The 7,746-nt window shown below is 31.7% G+C and overlaps 1 pseudogene; it reads right to left on the bottom strand.

The window, feature by feature from the left end:
* Positions 1 to 4,077: 4,077 nt before the first annotated feature.
* On the bottom strand, positions 4,078 to 5,539 carry LOC111388573 (annotated as a pseudogene).
* Positions 5,540 to 7,746: the final 2,207 nt, after the last annotated feature.

Raw genomic sequence — 7,746 nt, 5'->3', positions numbered from 1 at the left:
AATGAAGATTAGATTAATCATAATATTAAAAGGGAAAAATCTACCATGATTCATGAGTGAAAGCTACCATATAAAAAAACCCCCATTAGGACACCTTTGAAAATCATAGAAAGAAAACTCAACAGGAAACAAAGTTAGTGCATGAAACAAAATACGCACATCATAATTAAAAAGGTAAGCGCATGAAACAGAATAGGCACTACATACTTTGATCAAGCTTCGACGCTTGTTTAAAAGAATTAGACGTTTAATGAGAGATCATCAGCCTAGTTAAGTCTTAAGGGTTAAAGCAGCAAAAAATATAGAAGATTCCTTATTTATTGAAGTGTTAACTTGCTACTTGTAAAATCTACCCAAACTAGAGGACCATCTAAAATTTAATCTAGGATCACATCTTGAGAAAATGAGTAAAAAAAACAAGTTTAAGGGTGTGTATCTCACGAGTGGAGAAAGAGACATGTAACAATTAAGGGTCGGGATTTGAACCAAGCATGAATTTATGATATTCTACATGAATCTTCATACACACACATCAAGTTTTGAGTTGGATCTATGTGATTTCGAAGCTATCTTTGTTGAATAAGGTTATATTTTGTTTGAAGACAAACAAGTATTGAAGTTTGGAGATTTCTTTTAAGTGTATATTATACATTATTTATTCCTTTAAATTAGGATATTTGTTGGATGTTTTAATGAATCATGACTTAATTTTATGTATATTGTGCCATTGTTTGAGCTCCATTCTTTAAAAAATATATTTTTTAAAACTCATTTTTAACCACATATTTCCCTGTAAAATAATATTACAAGTATATCAAAAAGATTTTTTTTACTTTTTAACCACACATTCTCCAAAAAAATACTATTCCAAAATACATGTTCTCCAAAAATTTATTTTTAATTGAGTCTAAACATGGACTATGTTTGTTAGGTAAAGATCGATGGAATTGAAGAAAATGAACAAAAGAAGGACAAAATTGCAAGAAATTTAAAGTTCAAGAACTAAAGCGTAAATAATAAAAAGTTGTGGCGGAACTCATAACTTAGATTCCAGTATGTTAAGAGTCAATTGGACGAGAGTAGAAGACAATGGAATGAAAAATAATCAAGGAGGAACAAAATGAATTTGTGGGAAAATTCAGAGACCAAATTGCACATTTGGTCCCAACCATTGCACCATGAACAGACATGAGCCTACAGACCACACGTGCACAAGGTGGTCTTCTACAAAAACTGAGGCTTAGCAGCATGTGTAGTGCACGGGCATGGCATATAATCATGCGTATGCATGGCTTCCACCGGAAAGAAAAATCATGATTCCTTTTTTTGTTCGACTCTCATATGGAATGATTCTCCAGCACCCTCTTAACCTAAGCAAGGCTGTCAACAACAAGTAATTAAGCATTATATCTCATAAGAAGACGTCTAGCAAGAGATAAGAAGCGGATTAACACAAGAATTGAAGTTGCAAAGCTCGGATTCAAGTTTCAAGGATTGAAGTTTCATGTTTATCCTCTTATTATTTGATTCGGGTGATGTCTTTTTAATTTTTATTGTGTAATTTAAATTTAATTACGCTGGGCTAAACTTCATAGTGCATTGGATATGATGAGAAAATTGGATGTTTATTTCTAATTTATGGACAAGTAGTTTGTTATTTTTTGTGTTCTTGATAGATTATGCAGGCTTTTATCATTATTCGATTGATTGGCCTTCAAATAGGTAATTTGTTACTTGCTATAGTGTTGAAAAACACACTATAAGTCTAGAACAATACATAATTGACACATGGATCATAGGTCTTTGGAATAACATTTGTAGCGTATACAATCTCATCAGATAGTAGTGTGATTGAATGCATATCTTTACATATAAATTCGAACTAGGGACAGAATAGGGGCATTCTTAGAATAGGTTTGATCTATCTTGGAAAAGAAAGTCAAACAACATAGAATTATCGATTGTCACGAGCACTTGAATGAAACTAAACTACATAGGTAGAGATTTGGAAATAAATGCCAATAGGTGAATTCTGAAATCCACTACATTCATTCCATAATTTAATAAAAATCACCGCATTTTACATATTTTGTAGCACAACTTGGGAGAATTACAGTGATCAATATCTCTTTTGTGTTACTACATCGAATTTGATAGGAAACTAATACAGTACAGCTAGATTTTATTTCTCGTGCAATGATACACGTAACTCATCAAGTATTAATTGTCAATAGTCCCGTACGCTTACGGGGTTTACTCGAACATAATGTAATTGTAAAGATTAAAGGAGATCAAGTTCATTTCAGCAACTTTCAATCAAGTTTGTTAAAGATTTCAAAACTAAAATAATTTTTTATACATTGATTACATTCTAGTCACTAGATTATAGTCATTAATCTAAAGCCCTCCATGTCACCATTAAATTCTAATATCGGCATAGATCGCATTAACTAGTACGCCACATCAGACAAAAATGTGTTCAAAACATCTATAAAGGCATAATTATCACACACATTTTTTTTTCATACTTGTTCCATTTTTATAAGCATTAATTGGTGTATTTTTGGATTTTGTTGATGCTTTTTTCAGGGTAATTAGTACAAAACATCCTTATCTTTCAATGTTATTGTGTAAAACGTTCATACCTTTCAATTTTTGGCACTTCACCCTTACCTTCACCTTTTATAGCAAAAATCATCATTTTCATCAAATTTTTCGTGTAAAATGACAAACATACCCCTATTTAAATAAAATAATAAAAAAGAAAAGAAAAGTTAAAGAATAAATTGCAATCATACTCTCAAACTTTTTAAAAAGTGCAAATGAATCCAAAGAAATTATTAAAAGGGTAATTGGCACAAAATATCCCTAACTTTTATTATTATTATTATTCAAAACGTCCATACCTTTCATTTTTGACATTTTCACCCTTATTTCATATTACATTGTGATAATCGTTATTTTCATCCATTTTCTAAATTAAAAGCTATAAAATAACAAATATACACTTTTCTAAATAACAAAAATAAAAATAAATAAAAAATTGCAACTACATTTTCAAAATTTTCAAAAAAGTACAAATAAATTTCAAATAAATAATTTGTAATTGTTTTGAAAAAATTGCGAGTATAGTTGCAATTTGCTCTTATTTTTCTTATTTTTATTTTTATTTATTTAAAGAGGAGTGTATATTTGTCATTTTACAGTTTTTAATTGAGAAAATGGGTGAGAATAACGATTTTTACAATGAAATATAAAAATAAGGGTGAAAATGTCAAAAATGAAAGGTATAGACGCTTTGCATAATAATAATAAAAGTTAGGGACATTTTGTGCTAATTACCCTTTTAAAAATTTCTTTGGATTCATTTGCACTTTTTAAAAAGTTTGGGAGTATGATTGCAATTTCTTCTTTAACTTTTCTTTCTTTTTTATTACTTTATTTAAATAGGGGTATATTTGTCATTTTACACGAAAAATTTGATTAAAATGACGCTTTCCGCAATAAAAGGTGAAGGTAAGGGTAAAAGTATCCAAAATTAAAGGTATGGACGTTTTGTACTAATTACCCTTTTTTAAAGATGTGGGCATTATTGTCTCGAACTGCATACTAGTTAATGCCTTTTGTATCCATGTTTGGAAATTCCTGTAGCACGTATGATTTTGGGTTAATCTTTTCCGAGGAAGTCTCAAATTAAAGGATTAATCCATTTGTATGGAAGAAAGTTTCACAGAAGATTGCCAAAATACTCTCATGATATGAGGCCCACCGTGAAAAAAAATTGCCTGAAAGGAACCCACGCACCCCCCCAAAAAAAATTGCCAGAAAGGAACCCACGCACCCCCCCCTGTGTGTGTTCTAGTAGGCTCATGTGAAGAAGCCTACTATACATCAAGCAAAACCCCAAACTGAAATTTATCCAGCAAGGCACAATATAAATAGTACTTCTGAAGCACGGTAATTTTTATCGATAAGATGATGATTATATATATAAAGATTACAAATATTAAAAACAGCAAATGATCGAGGGAGTGTAGCTTATTTGGCAATAAGAACTGCCCTCTAACCTTGGATAAATTAACCTTCAATCGATGGGTTGTATGGTGTAGCAATCAAATAAAGGTTATTTTTTCTCTGCACATTTACTCCAGGTATCTCACTCATGTCTAGATCACCATGGTTCATTACATGAGGAAGTTTCCAGTCAAAGTGATAAAGAAGTTGAGCTAAATGCACGTCATTATTTGCAATTCGAAAGTTCATGCCCGGACAAAACCTCCTTCCTGATCCAAATGGAATATATTCGAAGTTATTTCCCATGAAATCAACAGAACTGTTCTCGAATCTCTCGGGTTTAAAGATTTCTGGTTTTTCCCAATATTCTGGATCTCTTCCCAAAGCCCAGATGTTCACAGCAACCTTTGCTTTGCAGGGTATGGTATACCCATCGACTTCACATTCTTCCCTGCATGCTCTTGGGAGTAAAGTGACAGCGGGATGTACCCTAAAGTTTTCCTTGATTATCAACTTCAGATATTTTAGGTTTTGAATGTCACTTTCCTCGATTGTCTTCTTTCCTTTAAAGGCTTCTCTTATTTCAGCTTGCGCCTTTGCCATCACTCGTGGATTTCTCATCAATTCTGTCATCGCCCAATCGAATGTTGTGGATGAAGTTTCAGTTCCGGCCGTAAACATATCCTGCAATTACACCAACATACTTATTGAAGCTGAAACAAAATCAACAATATAATGGTTAAGAAAACGTACGCAATGTAATTTATGGATAAAGGACTTACGAAGATTGTTGCTTTGATGTCATCATCGGTTATTGGAACATCAAGATCCTCACTTTGTTGCTTTCGGCGGGGAACATCTACTATGTTTTCACTAACCAACTCCCCATTGTCTCTTTTCTCTCTAGCTAACTTATGTTTATGCTCATTGAGCATGGCATCAAGAATTGAGTCGAGCTTACGACGCATCTTCAACAATTGATGTTTATTCCAACTGAGAATTTGAAGGAACTTTAATGATGGGTACAAATCGGCCAATTCAAATCCCCCTGCCAAGGCTACTCCTATCTTCATGAAATTTATCAAAGTGTCTTGCTCTTTCAACATCCCACCAAAAGCTGCTCTAGCTGTGACTGAACTTGTATATGATAATAACATGTTGGTCACGTTGAATGGTTCTCCATGTGATCGAATAGATCTAATAAGCTTAGAGATCTCGTCATGCCTTATATGACCGTATGACCGAACATTTTTGTTGCTCAAGATCTCCATAATGCATATTTTATGTATTTGCTTCCAGTGCTCATTATATGGAATAAAGGCAAGATCCTTATAGTCATATCATAATGTTTACATCCCTATACTTTCCGGTCCATCTGCAATAGCAAGATCATTTATCGTGAGTACTTTTTTGGCTATTTCACGTGACGATATGACAATGAGGAAACTTCACCGAGCTTCAAATGTATGATCGGTCCATATTGTTTGGATAATTTACCTAGGGCGCGGTGTGGTGGTGCACCCATTATGGATGAAGGTGTCCATATGTTCAAATACACATATGTCACCTATTTGAAACTGTTTCTCTCTCACATAATCCGTCCAACCAACGGTGAAATGCAGTACATAACCATTGGTTCTTAAATTCGTTTTATTGACCAATTATGATGTGAACTATCATGGATTTGAACACTTTGGATAAATTTTGGTAGATATAATCGAGCGAAGGCCCCAAGTACATACTACAAAATAAAATGACAAATCTGTAAGTTGTGAAATTTTGAATTAGATGAAAAAAAAAAACAAATACGAAAATGTTTCGGACGTGTAGTTTGAGAAAGATAAAGGTAGAAGAGATTCTAGTGAAAGAGGAGCTCACAATTATTCCATGACCATCACTAGCAGCCTCTAATGTTACTCGGAAAATAGGATTACCACTACGTGGAAGCTCTACCTCAAATCCCTCAGATTCATACGTCACATCTACGCCTAAATGGTCAAATATCGAAACATCGAAAGTAGAATTTTCGTTGTATTCAAAGACAATAATATAACCATCTTGTAAATTATGGTGGTCAAAAAGCTGTGGCCATCCAGCAGCAAGATATATGATATCATCAACTCTTTCAAGTTGTATGCTGTAGATAATTCCATCATAACCAATTAAACGTACTGCATCAATAAGGTCATGTCCTAAGCATTGCACAAAAGTTATCGCGATCAACTATAAAAAAAATATAACTCTCATAAGGAATATTATTTACTCTATATTTAGATGTAGAACTTACAAAATGAATACTACAACCCAATGAATAAATGCTAACAAAGTGATCATTTTAGAACTCACCAAACGATCGTTATGGCCTAATGAACTTGTGATAATTGTAAAGTAATGGTGTGGTAGATCAACCCTGTTTGATATAATATTTATACTACAAAGACAATTGATAAATATATACGTTAAAAGTTCAGCAGTAATAGAAAGTCCTTATTTGTTCAAAGAAAAAACAATAAAAGAGACAATTATCAACAAAATTAAAATACGATATTTTATTGAACTTATGTGCTGCCTTACCTTTGATCATTCTATTGACTTGAAGATTGATCAATTTGACTAAAAAGTTTATTTTCGCCTTAACTTGGCTCTAAGATATCAAGATTTTTTTACCAATTCATAATAACTATTGCATTGTCGAGTAACTGAAGATGTGCAGTTGTTTTGCCTTTCTGGATGGTAGTACATAATACCAATTCCATTAAAAGTTTTAAGTATTTATTTCAACCAACTAGTATTTTTCTCCGCCGAAGGCTATCTTATTCATTTAACAATTTATTGTTGAAATGTTTTAAGGACTTCATTTCTATGATATTGTTGTAATTATTCAATAGAAATATTTTCATTTTTATTTGCTACATTTAAATAGGTCTTAGGTTGAATAATATCAATTTGTTTTTCCTATTCTTCCTATGTGAAGGATGAAGAGAAAAAAGGGAACATTTAGTCGAAAGATTATTGAATGGAAAAATTTAGTATTTGGCTGATAAGTTCTTTATTTGTATTAAGAATATTAGCAAGACCTATTATGCTAAACATAAATGGTAAAAATATGGAGAAAAAACCATTACAAGCTAATGAGAAATAGAGTTAACTCCATGAAATTTTAGTAGCAATAGATTAAGCAAATAAGGATTAAAAAAAATAGAAATAGATAATCAGTAATCAGTAGTAGACTCTTAATAGAAAGAGGAACAAAAAGAGAAGTAAATTAAAATGAATATTAAAAAAACATAATTTATCAAGACTCAATATATTTATATAATAAAGAAGGCTTAAATAAAAAATAAAATAAAATTACCTGCGAAAAAAGCAATTGAACTACAATAATGGAGATGACTATGATATCCATCTTATTTGAAGATTATGAAATCTACAACGCTTAACTTATAAATCCAAATAATCCCTATATTTTCAATATATTTCTAACAATAAATTGCATGTACAGTTCAATGTTCGACCCGTTTTGCACTTTTATTTTCAGCATTTTATACTTGGTATTTTAAGTCTTAAAAAATAGTCTTCTTCTCACATCCCTACCCCATCTAAAAAAGTTTTTTATCAGAATTACATAAGAACGAACAATAGAACTGTATAATTGAAAACCCCATGTACAATATGTGCTTTCAGTATAGAGATTATTTTTATTAACTAAAACTTGACATAACATTACGGTAA

This window comes from Olea europaea, unplaced genomic scaffold (genome assembly GCF_002742605.1).
Source record: "Olea europaea var. sylvestris unplaced genomic scaffold, O_europaea_v1 scaffold5072, whole genome shotgun sequence".
In the NCBI taxonomy this organism is placed as follows: domain Eukaryota; kingdom Viridiplantae; phylum Streptophyta; class Magnoliopsida; order Lamiales; family Oleaceae; genus Olea; species Olea europaea.
The sequence above is the reverse complement of the archived record's forward strand: the minus strand, read 5'-3'. Positions and strand labels throughout refer to the sequence as shown.